Here is a 22,494-nt window from a genome sequence, read left to right as displayed (position 1 = left end):
ACTTAATCACATAGCACCATCCCCGGTAACGGCGCCATTTTGATGTGGACAAGAGTTGGTCGTCACACATCCAATCACATTTATAATACTCAACAAACAACTAGTTAGCGGTAAGTCGAGGTCGATCCATGGGACGGTGTGCTTTGGGTTCTAAGTCTATCTATCTCAATTTATGCTAGTGTCACAATTGATTTGGGTTTGTAGTTGTGTTCTAGACTAATAAAAGCAATGAAGTAAAACAAGCAATAAAAGGAAAGATGTAAACAAATGATTAAAAATGCTAGGATATCATGGGTTCATAAGGGATTCATGGGAGTTAATCATACAAAAATGGTTACAAAGTTGCAGGCAATTAATGTTGTGGAGGAACCGAGTTGGTTTATGTCTTACGGTTCATAGGAAGAGTTGGGTCCCGGAGCCGAATCGATTAGATTGTACATCACCTACAAGTCGACTTACTTTCCTCCTATTCAATTTTTATGCATGGTTTAACAAGACTCGAGTTGGTTTCTATCTTACAAGTCAAGCTGAGTAGATAAGAGATGGTTGTAAATGCAAGGATTCATAGGCTTAGCATTTCATCAAACATAACATGTGCATGAAGTTGACATCACAATAAGCAAGCAATTTGATTATGAAAACATATTAGATTAAGCATGAATCAATCCCATGTTGGTTTTCCCTAATTACCCATTAATCCTAGCTAAAGAAACTACTCACTCATTATCATGGAAAACATGTCATTAATGGTGTCAATCATCACAACAAGTATAAACATGATAATAGAATGAAGAAATGAACAATAAAGATTAAAGAGTAAAGGAATTATACCAAACTTGAGATGATCCAAATAATAAAGCAAAGAATAATAGAAGAAACATGATTGATTGATGAAGGGTTGTCAATCCTCCAATAATAACCCAATAATCTTCAATTACCCAAAAGTAATGAACTTGAAATAATAAACTTGTATAATAATTAAGGAGAGATTAATGTGAGATTTGTGGAAAGATTGAGATTAATCTATTCTAATCTACTCCTAATCTAATCTAAGAGAACTTGATTTAATCTAGGAAAACTTGATTCTAATCTCCTAAAACTTCCTTTTTTTCTTTGATTATTACCAATGGGGTATTTATAGTAGGGATTTATTAGGTTAACTAAGGCTAAATTAGTAATTACACTTTTTAGATTTGAGCAGGGAAACGCCGGTATTTTTGGAAGGATGGCCATCTTTCACGGAGCTTGAAGAAACGAAAGTTTGCTGTAAGGGAATCCGGGCGTCCGAGGAGGAAGACGGGCGGATAGTTGAGGTAGTGCCCGGGCGTCTTCATGGGAATCTGCTCGGATTCTCTGGAGGAATCGGGGCGTCTTGATTGCTGGGACGCACGGTTTGTCACTGCAAGACGGGCGTCTTCGTGGGAATCCGCTCGTCTTTTGTGACAGCGTCTTATTTCTTCACTTCCTTTTTATTCTTATGGGATTGGTCTTTAGTTCTTACTTCCTCTTCATACTAGTCCATCAACATCGTCAAATAGCTTCCGAATATGCACGAAAAACGGGAATTTCCGCCTTATTGTCTCCTTTCCTACAAAACATATGAAATGCGATATAAGAGCAAATAGGGAGGTTTTGACGGATAAAATGGCCATAGAATGTTATAATAGTATGCAAAATAGGCTCAATTAGGGGACTAAATGTGAGCAAATAATGTTCACATCAGAAGACATGCACAAAACCGCATTCACTACGCAGTGGGGTACATATTGCTACACTATCATGCCCTTCGGCCTAATCAATGCCGAAGAAACCTATCAAAGAACCGCCACCACTCTCCTACACGACATGAAGCATAAGGAAGTAAAGGTATACCTCGATGATAGGATCGTCAAATCAAAAGAGCAAGACGGCCACATCAGCGCCCTTCAAAACTTCTTCGCTCGCCTTCGGAAATACAACATGAGACTAAATCCTCAGAAGTGTGCATTTGGGGTCACCTCCGGAAAACTCTTGGGACACGTTGTCAGCAAAAGAGGCATCGAAATCGATCCCACAAACTCAAATCTCTCCAACAAATGCCTCGGCCTAAGAACGAGAAGGATATTCAGGGATTTCTCGGTCAAGTCCAATACATCAGCCGCTTCATAGTCAAGCTCACTATGATTTGTGAACCTATCTTCAAGAAGCTCCGCACCACCAATCACACCGATTGAGATGACGATTGCCAAAAAGCCTTCGACAAGATAAAGGAAATCTTATCCAAACCTCAAGTCCTTATGCCACCTCAGCAGGGAGTTCTCTTATCCTTATACCTGACCGTCACCGACACGGCCATGGGAGCAATGCTAGCACAAACAGTCGACGGCGAAGAATGAGTCATCTACTACATCAGCAAAAAATTAATCGAATACAAAACAAAGTACACCCAACTGGAGAAGATATGTCTCGCCCTAGTTTGGTCAACAAAGAAGCTATGATATCACATGCTCAGCTACACGGTTCACATTTATTCCAAGATGGACCCCGTCAAATACATCTTCCAAAAGCCCGTGCTAAATGGAAGGTTGTCCTGGTGAACACTCATGCTACCCGAATTTGACCTCAAATTCGTACCCCTCAAGGTCATCAAGGGAAGAGCAGTCGTCGATTTCTTAGCAAATAATCCGTCAACGAGGATCCGACGACCGACATATGGTCACTCTCTAACGAAGACATCCTTTGCGCTAACACCGACGCATGGGACCTATACTTCGACGCTGCATCAAACCTGAGAGGCTTCGGGGTAGGAATCCTTCTAATATCGCCAAAAGGGGGACACGTTCTGATCTTAGTCAAAATAGACTTCGCCGTCACCAACAATGCCGCCGAATATGAAGCATGCCTCATCGGCCTACAAGCAGGTTGAGATTCCACGACGATTCCTCACTCATCATCAATCAAGTGTCCGGATCCTAGAAAAACCTATGCGACAGCCTGCCACCATACCAAGCAAAAATTAACGAGGAGGCCGAATTCTTCGACCAAATCGACTAATTCCACTTGCCACGAGAATAAAATAAATTTGTCGATGCCCTACCAAAACTTTTCGCGCTCGTCAACATACCTGACGACATGACATCCATGCCCCTGTGTGTCGAGAGAAGGAGCAAGCCAGCTCACATCTGCGCCATCAACAACGACGAGGAAAACCATGTTGAACCTTGGTACCAAGCCATCCTCAACTATAAAACCAAAAACGAATTCCCTCCCAACTCTGATACAAGAGGACAGACAGCCATTCATTTACGTGCATCACAATTTGTGATAAATCAAAAGCAGTTATAAAAAAGAACATCCCAAGGGATCCTTCTCCTTTGCATTGACCACAACAAAGCCAAGAAAGTTATGGAAGAGGTCCACGACGGAGAATGTGGCCCTCACATGAGTGCAATGATGCTAGCTCAAAAAATCATGTGGTCGGGCTACTACTGGACCACCATGGAAGCCGATTACAGAAACTACGTCAAGCATTGCCACAATTGCCAAATCTTCGCTAACATATAACATATACCACCATCCCTTTTATACACTATGACATCACCCTAGCCTTTCTCAACATAGGCATCACCATCAGTGGCAAAGTCAACCCGATAGGCACCAAAGGACATTACTTTGTCCTCGTCGCAATCGACTACATCACCAAATAGGTAGAAGCACAATCCTATGCAGTCTTGACCGTCAAACAAGTGGGCAAGTTCATCCAAGACAACATCATCTGCAGATATGGGTTACCCCATGAAATCATCAGCGACCAAGGCTCCTACTTTCGGACCGGAACGCAAGCATTGTTGGACAAATACAAAACCAAACGACACCGATCATCCCCATATCGTCCCTAAACCAACGGAGTGGTAGAGGCAGCAAACAAAACACTCGTCACCATCATCAAAAAGATGCAGGACAATTACTGCTATTGGCTAAGCAAACTCCCATTTGCACTCTGGGATACCGAACATCCATTCGAACACCAACAAGCGCAACACCCTTCTACCTGGCATACGGTTTGGAGGCAGTACAACCAGCGGAGTTGGAAGTCCCATCTCTACATATCCTACTAGAAAGTCAAGTCCCTGAGGTAGAGTGGACTCGTCGAAGGTTCGAGCAACTTACACTCCTAGATGAACGGCGACTAAACGCCTTGCAAAACGTCCAGCTATACCAACGACGTATACAACGGGCTTTCAACAAAAAAGTCAAACCCTGAAACATCAAAGAAGGCGATTTGGTCCTCAAGTCGGTTCAAGCACCGTTACCCGTCGAACCGAGGGGGAAATTCAAACCCAATTGGGTCGGGCCATACCTGGTCAAGAAAATCCTTTTGGGGGGCGCAGTCAGATTGAGTGACCTAGACGAGGAAGACTAAACAAACCCAACCAGCCTAGACCAACTCAAGAAATACTACCCCTGAACCTTAGCACCAACAACTAGCAACCTTTCCCTAGTTTCACAACTAGTGACCGCAATCCCCCTTTCCAGTAAATTCCTCAAAACATTCTGCTTTGAAGTTGCATGTTTGATAGAGTCTAAGTTAAAGGCACCATCCATTTTGCACTCAAACAAAAACACTTGAACTACGAGTATGGTTTGATTTCACCTCCTCAGGGGAATAGGTAGGCAGTCCTTTCTTACACAAGAAGGATACAACCACAACACCCAAACAAAAATATACACCCCACTCAAACAAAACACCTGAAGTACGAGCATGGTTTGATTTCACCTCTCCAGGTGGATATGTAGGCAGTCCTTTCTTACGCAAGAAGGATACAACCATCCCAACACAAAAAAAAAAACAACCCATATAAACTTTAAAAAAAAAAGCATTCATTTTCCTTACAACTAAAAAAACAAAGAACAAAAAAAGGGCCTTTCTCCCATGTGCAATGTTTAGGACAATTCAAACCGAATTGCCTTTACAAGATGGATGGAAGAAACAATGAATGTTCACAACTTTTCTTTTTTTGGCACAAGCAATCCTCTTATTTAATTATTAATGGGAAGGGTTACAAACTTGACAACAAATAAAGCTAAGCGAGTCCACAACTTGCCAAGATAGAGTGTCAACAAAGACATCACACATAGTAATACTAACACACAATACATAGCTAAAACAACATAATAAAACCCACACAAACGCTAATACAACATAATAATAAAGCAGGTAATGGAGGTCTTCACTCTTCCATTCTTCCCTTTCCTTTCCCTTTGGGGTAGATCTTCCCCTTGTTCTTCTTCTTAGCCCGCCTAGCTTGGGCTTCCTCTTCAGAACGGATCCGCAACGACAACGGCACCCGGGTTCTTACACGACCTAATGCTCGGCCCAAGCCGAGCCCACATGTGGCTCACCGCCTCTTTGAGACCCACGCTCCATTTCTTCGGTGGCCTCATCACATCCGGACTCACATCATCTCCAAAGTCATCAAAGTAGGCGCGGTTTACCTTACCAACCTCCCTATACTTCAAGTCGACGACTTCGTCTTTGCGTAACTTTGACCTTTCTTCCAAGATTTGAGCTCTTGACTATTTGACATAAGCGGGAGTCAATCATGTCGTTAAAGCGGGGTTTGGTACCTCAAAAGTTGGCCGAGTGGCCCACCACCTCTCGAAAGCCTCCACAAGCCCGGAGTTTCAAAATACATTCTCTTGGACGAGAGTATCTTGAGCGGGCACCTTTTGTTGATGGCCCATTTGCCTCATAACCCTCTCCGGATAAAGAAAGGAAGCAACCTTCAAGCCCACAACCATCAAAGAACAAGAAGAGGTGGCCGGAGCGGTCAAACCCATAAAGTACCTCAAGTGCCCCCACGGCACCACCCAACGGATGTGAGGACCACCCTCCTCCACCAATTTCGAGGTCCAATAGGCCTCTGTGCATGAAAAGCTATCCGCATACAACTTCTTCCTCATGGTAAGATGACAGAAGGAGTAAGAAGAAGCATCAACCGGAGGCTCAACATACCTTAGCCTCTCCATGAGCCATACTTGGAGGATCCTTGGAGATCCAAACGAAGGGGCTTCTCCACAAGAACCCTTCTTGTCCAAAGCTTGGACAATCTCACCAAGCACCAACCACGATGGATCCCATCCATGATCCATTTGCTCGACAACATGAACAAGGGTCATGCTACCATACCATCTTGGCTCCTCCTTCTTCAAAGCATCAACATATCAACACCATGGGGAAAAAGGAGGAAGTTCACTTGGCTCGTCGACAAGCCCAACATAGTGTGAAACTTCTCCTTATAACACAACCGAGTTGGAGGAAGCATCGGAGTACAACTCGGCCACCCTCCAATAGCACCCACTTCTTCGGTAAGAGGTAAAATTTCACCTTTCGGGAAGACGAAAACATGATGTTTCGAATCCCAAAAATGAGAGCATGCTTCAAGGAACAAGGATTGCACCTTGACTTGATGAAGAACCAACAATTGAGCAACTCCCATTACAATGAGTTGATACTTCTCGGGAGGCGATGAATCCCAACACCAATGTCGCAACCTATTTTTGAAAGTATCCATGAATTATTTTAATGGAAGAAGAAGAGAAGGTTTTCATAGAGATGTTTTTCGTGTTACGGATGATAAAACAATGAAGCATAAACGTCCCTATTTATACAAAACAATCAGCATCTTTTTTCCGAAAAGGGGGAGCTCCCTTGCATCGCACAGGGTTCGCGCCTCTTTGGGCTGCTTCTAAAAATCCGCACCTTGACTTGTCCCTGTCAAGTTGTGCTTCTTCCTGACACCTCGCTTTTCTCGCCTCAAGGCTCGCGCCTTTTTGTGTTTTCTCACACTCACATTTCCTTGGATTCACATCTTACGAAATCCGGCGGTTTCCACAACGCAGCTTTAAATATACGGGTTTTTTCTCTACTTTTTTTTATGGGGGAAGGGCTAGTCGCCCCCGATACGCGACGGATCAATCGAAAATTTCGAAAAATTTTTGCAAAATTGATAACATAACATCAATTTTCTCCAAACGCTAATGCAATTTCAAGTCTTGATCTCGCAAAAATCAAAATCAACATAGTCACAAAAACATTTTAAAATTCATCCGTGGCGGTTTGAGTTTTTTTTTTTTTTTTTTTTTTTGCAAAATTTGATGCGTTTTAATTAAAACACGAATTAATTCTTCTCAAAATTTCAAAACAATTCCATTTGAAAAATCCAAACGTGGCGTCTTATCGCGGAATTTTCAAAATTCTTTTTAACAAAACAATTTCAATTTTAACTTCGAGTCATCGTGGTTATTTTTTGTTTTCGACACATACTTTGCATGTTTACGTGTACGCGTATCTGCTACCTGTTGCCTGTTTTCTACACTAACAATGCATGAACAAATGTCGGAGCAAATAGGGAATCAACCGTTGACCGTGCTTCTCCGAAACACAACAAAAAAAAAGCCAAGCAAAACAAACTACAAGCCAAAAAAACATATATACAAACCGCCTTAAGAAAAATATCCACGTACTAACCAAAGTCGAAAACACGAGCAATCAACTACAAACTACTCAACGTCTCACGGCGGACCAGCCTCAGTCCCGCTAAGAGTCGCGGGCAAAGCGGACACTACCTCCTGCTCTGGCGTCTTCTCGGTAGAACTCTTCACCGTCTCTCGCTCCATCGTAACACGAAGCTCCTCCGCCTTAGCCAACTGAGCCCTGAGAGAAGCGATCTCAGCATCCCAGCTCCACAACTCTTCCTCGCGACCCCTCAACTCCTGCTGACGATCGGTGAGTCCGAGCTCCTGTGACTCGTCTGACTCAGCATGGACTCGAGCAAGTTCCGCCGGATCCGTAGTACTCTGTAAAACACAACATAGGTTGCTAAGATATAGCCATGAAACGTAACAAAAAAGGGACACAAAATAACCAAAAAAAGGCACTTGCACAAGCCGAGACTCCCTCGCAGCCAGGTCACCAGCAAGCGCCCTCCACCGGTTAGCCATTTGCCACAGAGCCTGATGACTAGCGGTCGACACCTAGAAAACAAAGCAAAACCATTTCACCAAAACAACAACACACAGAGAAAAACAACAATCAAGAAGGAGAGTTCAGACTAGAAGCTTACCCTCAAAACCGTTAACCTCCACTCCATGCCCGCATTGGTCACCTCAGGAACCGCAGGCTTTGGCAGACGCAGCTGTAACTCCTCGCCGTTATGACCTAAGAAGGTGGTCTGTGCCGTGAAAGCTGGGGGCTGGGCTCTCATAAGGTGGTTGACGCCTTACAACGGGAAACCATGTCAAAGGTAACAAACCCTTCTGCCGAAAAATAAAAAACAACAATGAGCAAGAGCTGAGGGAAACATACCCCAATCGGATACCAAGCAAGCCTCTACAAGCGGAAGGTGTCATAGTCTACCCCCCGCAACAACAAGTCCTCACTTCTGCGGTCGTGAAGGTGATCTGCAACCTCGTCAGGCATCGACTCCTGGAACAGCACCCTAGGCGGGTCGGCAGGTACCACGAAGGTCTCACTAAAACACTGGCGAGCCAAACGCTCACCAAGGTACCAAACAAGGTCGATCGCCGTCTCTAGGTACAAACGCTGACAACTACGGGGCCACAAACGCTCTTTGACAAAGGCAGGCACACCCGTGTAGTGCTCCCAGGGCCACCCAACAATTAGTATCCATGACAAAACTAGTCAACCAACTAGGGGCTTTCTAGCTACCTAGTCAACCTATCCATACCTCTTTTTACAAAACGAAAAGAGATAAGGAACGAAAACTCACGTTGCCAAGCCAAATGGCATTCACCTGACGCCTGTAGTCCAAGTAAGTCGACTTGGTGGACTTCTTCCGAGCCACCGTCCAGCCCTTCACGGCCGGCTAAAGTAGAGGCACATCACCCACTGCCTTCGGACGCAAGGAGGGTAGGTAGGAAAACAACCAAGCATGCAACACAAACACGCGGCAAAGAAAACACCGAAACACAACACAAAAGAAAACAAAGTCAATGACAAACAACCAACAAAAACACTCGTACCTCCAAGATGAGGCCGGGACCAACCAAAGCGGGAGAACTTGTTGGAAATTATTAATCTCATTATATCGACATATTCATATATGTTACAATTAATTTAGTCATAAAATTAAATACAAATCTTATGCATGCAAACTAAAATAGATAAGTGAAGAAATCATTTTCCTTACTATAAATTTCGGATCAAAGGGCACAAGTAAGATCTCCTTCTTACTTGTTCTTGAGCTTTCCTTATATGGATGAACAAAGATTCAAGCTTAGAATCTCTCCCAAAGATGAATACCCAAGATAACCCCTTAAAAGATAAATATTATTTAACTAGAACAATATAAATCTTACTAAAAATTGACCCAAAATATTTATATTGGTCTCTATTATTTCGGTATAGAGAAAGGATTTTTGGAAGTTATTATCTCTCTAATTTCTCATAAGATGTTGAGAGGAAATTATATTTCTTACTCTAGAAATATTATGTGAAGTTGTGAATAAAAATTAGAGAGAAAAACTCTCTAATTATGGCCTTAGAAAACTGGTTATGGGGAATCGGCTGGGCGATGCATGACCAAGATGCTCTTCACAAAAGCAACTAGGTGTGCATGGCTATGTATTAGGTCTTATGATTATGCTTTCCACTAAACATAATTAACATAATTTAAACCTAATACTCCCTCCTTATTTTCGGCACTTTCATAAAATGGGTGGTTTATTTTATATTTTGTCATTTGTCAATTTGTCATATGTGACATGTTACTTGACATGTGAATTTGTCATATACAAAATCGACTTAGTAATTCGTAATTACTTGTGCCAAAATGGTTTATCAAATTATAAATTACAACGTCTTGTATTTATAATAAATTATTCATTCAATTTCAAATTCAATTGTTTCGTTTACAATAATTTTATCCAAGTAATAAAACAATTCGATTACTTAGACCGTATCTTATCTAATCAAATTTCAATGAGATACTTAAATATTACTTCCAAAATCGTCCGTCAATTTTAAGTAATTTAAAGAACCTGTATCGACAAACGATCAATTAAATAATCAATTAAGAGTGTTACCCTTTAGGTATGACCTTAGGGGATCAACTGATAACCACCGTCGCACGACAGTGATGTCAAACTCTAGTCAGCCAATCATTACCGATATGTGTGGACCAGTTGACTGTAAAATATTACATCCCACATGTATTCTTAAAATGAGATTTAAACATGTGATCATCATGATCGACAGTTGTGATCGCATTATTGTCGGAGGACACATATTCCAACAGAACTCCCATCCTCCATCGTCTCCGGACGGACGGCGGCGTGGAAGTAACGGGTAAACCGAGCCAGAGCAGGCGTCACCCAGTCGTACTGACTGACAAGGCAGTCGTATACCAATCAAAAATAACCAATTGGCTCTAACTAATATAGCTTGGGAAGTCGGGTCGATCTCCACTGGGAGATGGGAAAATGTCAGCTTTACTAAGTCCGTTACGGTAACCAAATTAGGGGTTTGAATTTGTTGTTCTAAACTAAAGAGATTAAGGAAGAGAAAAAGGCAAGAGAATAAAGATCAAGCAAATAAGGAGAAAGCAGCTAAGACAGTCGGTTCACCATGATCATTCAGTCAAGCAATCTAGGTCTCAGGTCAATACGAGTATGGTCTATGGGGCAGTGAATATGTCCTTCCGGTCTCAATTCGCCCTAAAGCACAAATAGCTTAGCTTCCGGTCTCAATTCGCCCTAAAACAGAAATAGCACAAAGCACAATAATAATACATAGATAAACGGAATTAAACATGATAATAATGCGAAGGGAGATTGAATAATGCAATAATGAAAAGAAATAAGAGAAGGGAAGAATTAAAAATAACAATTACGATTAAGAAATAAAAAGGAGTAAATGTATCGATTACAAGTTCCGAATCCGAGTCGTCTAGAGTAGAAAAGAGTAAAGGAAAGGGAAGAAGTCAGGAAGAAGAGATACTGAGAGTAACGCAGTATACTCTTTAAAATAGCACACCAAAAACTTACTCCTAGACCTAATTAATAAACCTAATTACAAAAGCCCATATGAAATAAGGCGAAAACACGGCAGAAGGGTAAAACCTCTCGATCGAGTGGAATTAAACCACTCGATCGAGTAACTATGCAGCAAATCCTCTCGATCGAATGGAAAAACCGTTCGATCGAGTAACTCCTTATAATGGCCTTCTCGATCGAGTATGAAAACTACTCGATCGAGTGATCTTCATGGTATAAAGAATTCGATCGACTAGAAAAGTGGTCGATCGAGCTATGTTAGCACATAAGGCACTTCGACACCTTCCGAAATCAGCTCACGCGTCTTTAAAGTGCTAGATTCCAAGCTCTGATTCCTTGTTCTCCATAAATGTATGCAAATAGGACGAGCTTAGGGTTGATTTATCTTCTTTCCGGTCTGTACCTGCAATTTACACAAGACGAACCAAAGTAGACTATTCAGGGGTATTTGTAGCTTGATGCCATGTAAAATAGTATAGAAATGCGTGTAAAAATTAGGTAAAACCTTATATAAAATACACGCATCAAATCTCCCCAAACCAAACCTTTGCTTGTCCCTAAGCAAACTATGAATGCAACTAAGAAAAAAATAGTGGAACGGGACCAACACATCAGCTACAAATCATCCGCCAAAACCAGTTTAATGCAACAACTAGCAAAGTGGCAAGTGATAAGTGCAAACGAATTAAATCAATGTTTCAAACTTACTGAACCGTCGACCTTGCAATACTCAAAGATATCGGACTCTCACGGGTCGCTCATCACTCAAATTTAGGCACAGGGTGAGTATATAAGTGAAAGATAGAAAGAAGTAAAGACACTCACCTAACTCGACCTATAAGAACATGCATGCAGTTAACATGAATAAAGTCTCTACAACCGTACATACGCATTCCAAACGAACTAATGACCAAGACACATGTCGAGGACTTACATTTGGGTAAGTGAGGTAATGGGTAAGAAGGGGCTAAGATGAATTTGGAAATGTGGAGTTAGTAGCCTGGCTAGCAACAACGGATCCAAATATTGAACTGCATCCCAACTTCATACTCAATATAACAATACAAAACAGTGCAAATTAGATGCACTCAACTCACAAAACACCATAAACTTGTCAACTCCCCATAAGATATAAAGAAGACATCGGAGTGAAAATAAACTATACAATTTTTCATTTTTCCGCATATGATTTTTCTTCTTTCTTTTCTTTTCATATTTCTTTCTCAATTCTTTTCCCTATTTTTTTCTTTCTTTTTTTTCACAACATTTCAACTTCTTTTCATTCCCTTCAATTCTTCCATCGACTTCTGAAATCAGATATATAACCAAACTGCAGTAAAGCTTTACAAACAACTACTCATTACTAGCTCGGCTAGGGTAGGCAAAATTATAGACTGTAGTTGATAGGACAAAAAGGACAATTTGGCTATGTGAAGCTCATGGGTAATTTGAAATAAAGGGAACTTCCTCTCCTAACATGTGTCACCATCCACAGACCGAATGCATATAGGTATTAAGAAGACTAGACTCATGCTTATGCAAATTGATGTTACATGCCTTACAGAGAGTACTACTCACATCCTAAATGAAACCGGTCATGAATGTCACCAGTTTATAAAGTTCTAACCTCAGAATGTAATGTAGCTTGCTAATACGTGAGTCAAGTCTATTCGTTCAGATAAGAGGGAAACAAAAACTCGTAGATTATGCACATTATCATGCCAATGATATGTTCAGAATATGCAGGGCAGAGGTAAGGATTCAAAGTAGCGTCAAAGTTTAAACGTTCCGACTCGAAATAAAAGTGGAAATTTTTGAATTTTATGTGATTGTTCTGAAATAAAAACAACGACGCATGCAAAAATGAATAAACGTGCAAACAGAAATGCAGGAAAACATGCAGACATAGATATGGATGCATACCTCCCCAAACCAAATTGTATAATGCTCGATCGAGTGGTTTGGTGTCCAAAACGCTCGATCGAGCGAATTTGCTACTCGATCGAGTGATCGTGAATTTGCAGCTTATCGATCGAGTACAGCAGTTACTCGATCGAATGAATATCATAGAAAAAGTGATCGATCTAGTAGAATAACCACTCGATCGAGTTACTGCACCTGCAAAACACGAATAAGGAGCAAATGAAATACAAAAGATGCATAGTTTAGCGTTTAAAGTTCAACAAAACGCTAAAGGCAAAGAAATAAGTTCAACAAAAATACAATAAAACAGTCCGGGTTGCCTCCCGGAAAGCGCAGGTTTAAGAGGTCCCGCACGACCTTTCTGGCATCAATTAGCTGGCGCGTCAAGCTCGTCAAAGTACAAGACTTCAACACGATTGTCTGCTTTATTTGCTTCGTGATAATGCTTCACATATTGCCCATTCACCTTGAACCAATTTCCCTCGGGACCTTCTAGCTCAACGGATCCAAATTTAGTAAAAGCTGTCCACCTGGACTTCAGCTTGCCAGGAAACAATCGCAGTCGGGCATTAAACAGCAACACCTTCTGCCCGACATGAAATTCCCAAGGTAAAATCCTTTTGTCATGCCATCTCTTCGTCTTTTCCTTGTAAATACGCGAACTATCATAGGCGTTAAGCCGAAACTCCTCCAATTCATCTAGCTGCAAAAGACGATTCTGACCACACAACTTAGGATCAAAGTTAAGTTCACGAATTGCCCACCAAGCCTTACATTCCAACTGAATAGGTAAATGACATGATTTCCCATAAACTAACCGATAAGGTGATGCACCAATCGGTGTATTAAAGGCAGTTCTGTAAGCCCATAATGTGTCTTCCAATTTAAGACTCCAGTCCTTCCGTGATTTAAAAACTACTTTAGACAAGATCTCTTTAATCTTGCGATTAGAGACCCCAACCTGACCACTAGTTTGGGGATGATACCCCAAACCACGCCGGTGTTAAACACCAACCATAGACAGATGGAAGTTAGTTTCTTTTCTTTAAAGTGCATTCCCCATCACTAATGACGATCCTAGGGACACCAAATCGGGGAAATATGATCTTTTTAAACATTTTTATCATGGTCCTGGCATCACAATGAGGTGAGGCAATCGCCTCTACCCCCTTAGACACATAATCAACAGCTACTAAAATATACCTGTTACCTTTACTAGACGGGAACGGTCCTTGGAAATCAATGCCCCAAACATCGAAAACCTCAACCTCTAAGATACCATTTTGTGGCATCTCATGTCTCTTTGAAATATTCCCTGATCGTTGGCAGGCATCACAAGCTGAAACAAAAGCCTTAGCATCAGCAAACAAAGAAGGCCAGTAAAAACCAGACTGAAGTACCTTAACCACGGTGCGCGATGGACCGTGGTGACCACCATAAGAGGATGAGTGTTAGCCTTCCAGGACTACTTTGGCCTCCCACTGTGGAATACACCGTCTGTAGAGACCGTCTGCACATTCCTTAAACAAATAAGGATCATCCCAAAAATACTGCTTAGCGTTATACAGAAAACGCTTCTTGTGCTGATGAGAAAGGTTAGGCGGCAGCTTGCCACTGACAACGTAATTAACTATATCTGCATACCAAGGTTCTTGGTTAATAATAGAAGACAATACGCCAAATAAAGAATCATCAGGAAAAGACTCATCAATAGGTAAAGAATCTTCTCCCTCTTGTCGTGACAGCCGCGACAGATGATCAACTACAACGTTCTCAGCTCCTTTCTTATCTTTTATCTGCAAATTAAAATCATGAAGAAGGAGTATCCATCACAATAGCCATGGTTTAGCCTCGTTCTTAGCAAGGAGGTGCCTCAGAGTCGCATGGTCAGTAAAAACATTGACTTCTGACCCAATCAAGTAAGAACAAAATTTCTCTAAGGCATAAACTACAGCTAGCAGTTCTTTTTCAGTGGTGGTTTACTTCACTTGAGCCTCATGCAAAGTTCGGCTCGCATAGTAGATTGCATTTAGAGCTTTGTCTTTCCTTTGGCCGAGCACCGCTCCTAGTGCATAGTCACTGGCATCACACATTATTTCGAACGGCAAATCCCAGTCGGGAGGCTGTATGATCGGCGCAGATACCAAAGCCTGCTTTAACCTGTTAAAAGCAGAAAGACACTCGTCATTAAATACAAAAGGGGCATCCTTAAGTAGCAGTTGTGTAAGTGGTTTAGCAATTTTTGAAAAATCCTTGATAAACCGGCTATAAAAGCCGGCGTGACCAAGGAAACTCCTCACTCCTTTAGCATTGACAGGAGGAGGTAATTGCTGAATCACTTCCACTTTTGATTTATCAACTTCTATTCCCCTATCAGAAACTAAGTGCCCTATGACAACTCCCTCGTTGACCATGAAATGGCACTTCTCCCAGTTAAGCACAAGATTAACCTCAATGCAGCGCTGCAACACTTTATCAAGGTTAGACAGACAGTTAGAAAAATCACTTCCATAAACACTAAAATCGTCGATGAAAACTTCCATAATAAATCAATATACTCTGAAAATATCCCCATCATGCACCTTTGAAAGGTAGCAGGGGAATTACATAAACCAAAAGGCATCCTGCGATAAGCAAACACGCCCTGAGGACAAGTAAAAGTAGTCTTAGCTTGATCATCTGGGTGAATAGGGATCTGAAAGAACCCTGAATACCCGTCTAAATAGCAGAAAAACTTATGAGCAGCTAACCTTTCTACCATCTGATCAATAAACGGAAGGGGAAAGTGATCTTTCTTGGTGGCGGCATTCAGCTGCCTGTAATCTATACACATCCGCCAACCAGTCACTACTCTAGTAGGTATTAACTCATTTTTGTCATTCCTAACCACGGTAGTCCCTCCTTTCTTAGGAACTACCTGCACTGGACTCACCCACTTAGAATGACCAACAGAATAGATAATACCTGCGTCGAGCAGCTTCATTACCTCAGCCATCACAACATCCTGCATCTTTTGGTTCAGCTGGCGCTGACCCTGTCTGCAAGGTTTGTGATCTTCCTCCAGCTCTATCCTGTGCATACAAATATGGGGACTAATCCCCTTGATATCATCCAAAGAATAACCCAAAGCTTTCCTGTTTTTCTTAAGCACAGCTAACAAAGAAGTCAGCTGATCATCATCAAGCTTAGCACTAACAATAACTGGATATTGATCACTATCGTCTAAGAAAACATATTTTAGATGAGAGGGAAGAGGCTTACGCTCAGGTACCTTTACCTCAATGGAGTAAAGGGTACTGATCATCTGTTCCATTTGCTCTCCCTCAGCGTCGGTGAGTTCACGCTCATCAAAATCATCTTTAAGCAAATACAACACAGCGTCATCGTTATCTGGGTTATCTGCACACTCATCCAAAAGCATAAGAGCCTCTAGTGGGTCCTTTATAAAAGAACCTGACCAGAAGTCATAAATAGACTCGTCAATAATATCAACAGAATAACATGTATCCTCTATCATTGGCCGACCCAAGGTGCGAGGTAGACTGAAAGTAATCGCGTCATACCCTACTGCAAGAGTCAAATGCCCTTGTTTGACATCAATAATGGCCTCAGTTGTACAAAGGAACGGTCTACCTAGTATAATTGGGGTCCGGGTGTCCTCAGCTATATCTAAAACAATAAAATCTCCTGGTATAAAGAACTTGCCTATTTTCACAGGCACGTCCTCTAAGACACCCAAAGGTCGCCTAACAGATCTATCAGCCATCTGTAGGGTAATGTTAGTCAATTTAAGGTGACCCATATTTAATTTCTTGCAGATAGATAGGGGCATGACATTGACGCTGGCTCCTAAATCACAAAAAGCCTTATCAATTACTTCATTGCCTATAACACAGGTAATAGAGAAACTACCTGGGTACTTCATTTTAGGTGGAGCCTTATTTAAAAGTAAATTACTAGACTGTTCTAAAAATGAAACGGTCTGAAATTCACATAGCTCTCTCTTACGCGTAACAATATCTATCTTAAATTTAGCGTAAGTAGGTACGTGGGTTATAAGTTCGGTAAAAGGGACAGTTACCTGGAGGTTCTTGACAACGTCCATAAACTTACCGTATTGTCGCTCAACCTTTGCGTCCTTCAGACGTCCTGGAAAGGGTATCCTGGTAGCAATGAGTGGACCCACGACCTTCTCTTTACCTTTATCAGTGCGTGATATCTTCACAGCAGGGGAAGATGACACGGTAGCGGAATTAGATGTCGAAATTAAAGCTCCGCTGGTTTTGGCACTCGATCGAGCACTTTCCTCACTCGATCAAGTGGTTTTGTCTTGAGATTTACTCGATCGAGGCTTTTGGACCACTCGATCGAGCTCTTGAATTTCAGGGTCAGTCGATCGAATACAATTTTCACTCGATCGAGTGACTTCATCTACCAAAATGTTCGATCGAGAAGAATTGGATGCTCGATCGAAGTCTGTAAATTGGGCACCTCTCGATCGAGTAAGATTATCACTCGATCGAGCATCTGGATGGATTATTTCACTCGATCGAGTAGCAATTACACTCGATCAAGTGTCTGGACAATATGCAACAGGGATATCGTCCGTAAACGCGTCCAAATCATCTTCCGGGGCATTTTCAGCTGTCACAACATCGTCTTCTGGCATGTTTGGCCCCTCATAAACAAGGCCACTTCGGAGATTTATGGCATTGACTGGGTCGCACGACGGTGGATGGTTAGCTTGGTTTTCGCGAGTGTTAACTGCGCGACTTGTTCTCTTAATTCCACAATAGCGGTATTATCCTTGTTGCATTTCTCGCCAAACATTTGTGTTAAGTTCAAAACCAAGGATTTAAGCTCGTCAATCTCCCCATTTGTAGAAGGGGGGTTTGGCCACGGCACTGGTGTAGAAGAAGTAGAAACATTTGTCATTTCTTCATATAATTGAGAAAAAGGAACTCCTTGCTTGTATTTCTGATAAGCAAGGACGCGCTCTATTCTTGTCATACAACCGATGGGGTCATGCCCCCCATGCCGCATCTACCGCATATCTCCACATGCTCAGTAATAGCACAAACTTGTGCATGCTCACCCATAGTCTCAGTAATCTCCGCACTACCTAGACTTTTGCTAGGACTCTCCACCTCAGCTATTACCAACTCGTTAACTTGCCCACTTCCTCGGGGATTTCCATATTCGGCAACATGGATGGCCATCTCCTCAATAAGACGCTGACACGGCTATCGCAACGCTATCAAAGATAAAACCTAACGGTCTCAACTAAAATGTAGCAGAGGCAGTCGAGTATCGAATCCACAGGGAGGTAATGTAATTACAGCTGTCTATTTCTAATCCTATGGTAACAATTGGGGGTTTGTTGAAATTGGTTCTAAACTACGAAGTTTGAAAGGAAGAGAAATAAAAGGAAGAGCAGTAAAAGCAATTAAAACGGTTGAAACTATCAAGAAGAGAGGGACATGTCGGGATTTCGGTTCACTACGGTAGTCCAATAACTCACCAGTAAATGATTGAGATTTAACTAATGTGAGACGGATGTTAAAAGGTCCTTTCGGTCCACTTTCTATCCTAAAATACCACTAACTTAACTTTCATCCTCATTAGGGTAGTGTACTGTTTATAGCAGGCCTATTTAGTCCAATCTTTCGATCCAGGATTAATTTTAGCCAGATTAATGGGTGACATAGAAGCGTGCACTCAACTAGGTCGGGAATTACAGTTAAATTGCTATAGTGACAGAGTCTCGTAATTAATTCATCTGATTCATCTACTAAATCGTCATCTTCCTACCGCAGATTCCCTAATCCCAACATGAAGGGAGTTTAGCTACTCATATCGGTAATTAAACTAACAGCAGATAAATTTCCAGCAGAAAACATAATGAATAAACAATAAATCGCAATAATGAAAATTAGGGCAAAGGGAAAAAGAACACAATTGAGAAATTAAAGCAACAAATGATTATTATTAATAAAGGGAGAGAAAGGATTACAATCAGTGCGAATCCGGCGTAAAGAACAACTGAATCCAAGCAATAATAACCCCAAAGCAAAGTAACAGTGAAAAGGAATAATGTAACGTAGTAAAGTTTTCTACTGTGAAAGATAAAGTAAAAGCTAGATAAAAGAGATCCCTTTAACCTAGTTAACATAGGTTTTTTTAGAAAAATTAACTAAAGCTTCGAAATAAAACATCACACGGACTGATTAAAAGCCCATAATGACGAAACCACTCGATCGAGTGGATTAAAACCACTCGATGGACCAACTCTCCAGCAAAAGTTACTCGATCGACCAAGAAATCACTCGATCGAGTAGATGGTCCTTGTGCAACTTAGTGATCGAGTGATATGTTACTCGATCGACCATCAAGGCATACGAAAATCACTCGATCGAGTGTCAGAGGGTGTGAAAACCACTCGATCGAGTGACTAGTCTTCATTTCAGCTCACGTCTGCGTCTAAGTGCCTCGTAATGCGTGCCACGGCTCTTCCAAATGCAGTACCTCACTCTGGGACAATCCCGTCTCCTCTAAATGCATGCAAAAAGGACAGAAAGGAGTGTGGTTCCACTACTTTCGCGATCATTCCTACAAAAAGGACAAAATACACCAAAGTAGCCAATTCGGGGCAAAATACCATAAAAACAGTATAGAATTGCATAGAAATACGTGCTGAAATAGGCTAAAAAGACTATACTTTAGGCACGTATCAAATCTCCCCAAACCAAACCTTTACTCGCCCTCGAGTAAACTCAAAACTAAACTAATGGAACGGAAATGATAACTCAGATCTAGCTTAACTTGTCTACTTGAACCAATTTAATGCAACAAAAATCAACAATTAAAGCCAAGCGAATCGATACGCAAACGAATTATAAGCCGTTCGAAAATAAAGTGACCTATCGACCTTGCAAGACCAACAAAACCGGACTCTCACGTGGTCACTCTTCTCTCATGAAGCAAAGGGCAAATGTATTATGTAAAAGAGAGAAGAAAAGACAGTCACTCACCTAATCACCTACATAGCATGCATGCAACAAAAATGAAAGACAATTCAAGTACTAATGCACAAATTCCAACCGATAATGTCCGTCACAGCCGAGTGTTTGCAAATAATATGGGAATAGTGAGGTTCAGGTGAGAAAAGGCAAAACAAGTTATGGAAATGTGGAGGTAAAAGCGTCAAGCTAGTTCCTAACAAGACCATAATAAAACCATCGGATCCGAATCTCAACTGACTGAAAAACTAAGAACAAGTGCCCTTCACTTGGCACAAAACTCACTAGACTCAAAGCACAATCTCCTCAAAAAATATGGGATAGAACGGAGGAGTCAGACGGTCACAACTTCCCTTTTAAAAACACCGTCTGAAGCAACTAACTGAAACAAACAATCCTTTTCGATTGTACGTCTTCAAACATCTTCTCAACTCTGACAAGAGGGCACAACTGTTTTCAAAATTTTTTTCTTTCTTTTTTTTTTCTTTTTCTTACGTTTCAGTCTCTTTTTTTTCTGTTTTTCATTTTTTTTTTCTTTTTCTTTTCCACGTGAACTTCATCAACCTTTTTTTGTTTCCTCTTTTTTTTTTCTTTCTTCCTCCTTCCTCTATACTTACACCAACTCCATACAAGAGACACGGACCAAAATGCAAGGGGAAAAATATACCGCAGAAGAACATACTAACTAGCTTGACTAGGTAAGCTTAGTTTGGGATGTAGCTAATGGGTCAAAAAGGCAAGTTTTGGCTAATGTGGAGCTAACTGGGTGAAAGATATAAAGAAAGGGAAATTTGCAAGACCCTCCCTGCATGTGACACCAACCACAAACCCGAATATGTGCATTTGACGAGAAATTGAATGTCATAAATGTGCAAATGAGATGAAAATGCTATGCAAGGAGTACTACTCTCAAAATTCCTAATGAACTGGTCATAAATGGCACCAGTTGTGGCTCTAAAAACGCAGAATTTTTAAGTAGTTTGCCAGTTTATAGGTCAAGTCTAAACAGTCAGCTTATATTTGAACAGAAATTCGTAGATTATGCATATGACAAGGCTAAAAACTATCAATAAAAGTGCAAGGCTCAAGTAAAATGACAAGTTATAGTGCAATTTCATCACGGGAATCTACCGTTCCGACTCAACCTATATGCAAAAATAAACGTGAAATGTTTTTGAATTTTTGAAATTTTCTAATTTTTTTTTGGATTTTTTTTTATTATTGAAAATAAACAACAATGCAAGCTGAAAAATTAAACGTGAATGCAAAACAAATGCAGATGCAGACTCAAAAGGATGCAATACCCTCCCCAAACCAAAACGGACAATGCCCTCGTTGTCCTCCAGCATACACCAGCAGAAATATGGGGGAACGGGAATATACAACCAACAAAATAAAAATAAAGGAGACAAAATAAAAAGAGTAAGAAAACATACAAAACACGAACTTCCCCAAACCAGCCAGAAAACTGGGGAAGTGAGTAGACCAGTAGCTACTCGTCGTCGTCGCCATCTCCATCTCCCTCCCCCCGGTACAACGGGTCTCTCGCCTCCTCTCTCCTCTCCCGCTCCTCAGCGCGAGCTCTCTCCACCGCGACCTCTGGGTCCTCGCTCTCCTCCTCGTCCTCTGACACCGGGTACCCCTCAGCTGGGAACCGGAAGAAGGAAGGGTGTGGCCAACCCTCGGGGATCGGTCTGTGTCTCCTCAAGTGGTACTCGTACAGAGGGTGTAGGGTCAAAGCTAAGTCCCTCTCCATACGAGCCTGACGCTATGCAAGCTCAATCAACAGACCGTAAACTGCGCCCCCTTGGTCCTGGACCGTGGGCGCTACAAAGGGAGGAGGTGGTCTAAAAGTAGCCGGAAAGACCGGCTCAGTCTGAGTCTGGGTCTGGTCAGTGGGAGGTGGGACAGGAGTAGGAGTAGGAGTAGTAGTAACAGCGGGAGTAGGGGTCGGATCGGGAGTAGCCGTAGAAGGCTGGGTACTCCCTGCAGGTGTAGACCCCTCTCCAGTCTCGACTCGCCGCTTTTTAGCGGCGGGCTCATCGGGAGATGGACGAGGCGGAAGGTGAAGTAAGGGCAAGGCAGGCAAACGGTGGCCCTTAGGCACAGTAGGTAAGGGCTCAGGACGGGGGAGACTGTCGCAAGGTAAGTCAACAGACAAGGAGCCGTCAATCTTCCAAGTCCGTAGTGCCTGGGTAAGCCAATGCTTTGAGCAAGCATGGCGGGCGGACTCGTGACCTCTCTCCCGCGAGGTGCCGCAAGTCACGAGGCCAAGGGGAGAAAAGGCGATGGGCAAGAATGGTGGCTATGCCACCGCAGTAATGGTTCCGTCTCCTTCTTCCCCTGGTCGTGGAGGTACTGGGCGGTGAGGTAGGCAATGTTGAAGGTAAAAGGACCCTCACAGTCGACATTCAGGTAACCGCCCAGGATGGAGAGCTCGCGGTTCGTGATGTTATTCGGCTCCTTTCGGCCGAAAATAGAGCTCCCCATGAGTCTG

This window comes from Silene latifolia, chromosome 9 (genome assembly GCF_048544455.1).
Source record: "Silene latifolia isolate original U9 population chromosome 9, ASM4854445v1, whole genome shotgun sequence".
NCBI lineage: Eukaryota > Viridiplantae > Streptophyta > Magnoliopsida > Caryophyllales > Caryophyllaceae > Silene > Silene latifolia.
The sequence above is the reverse complement of the archived record's forward strand: the minus strand, read 5'-3'. Positions refer to the sequence as shown.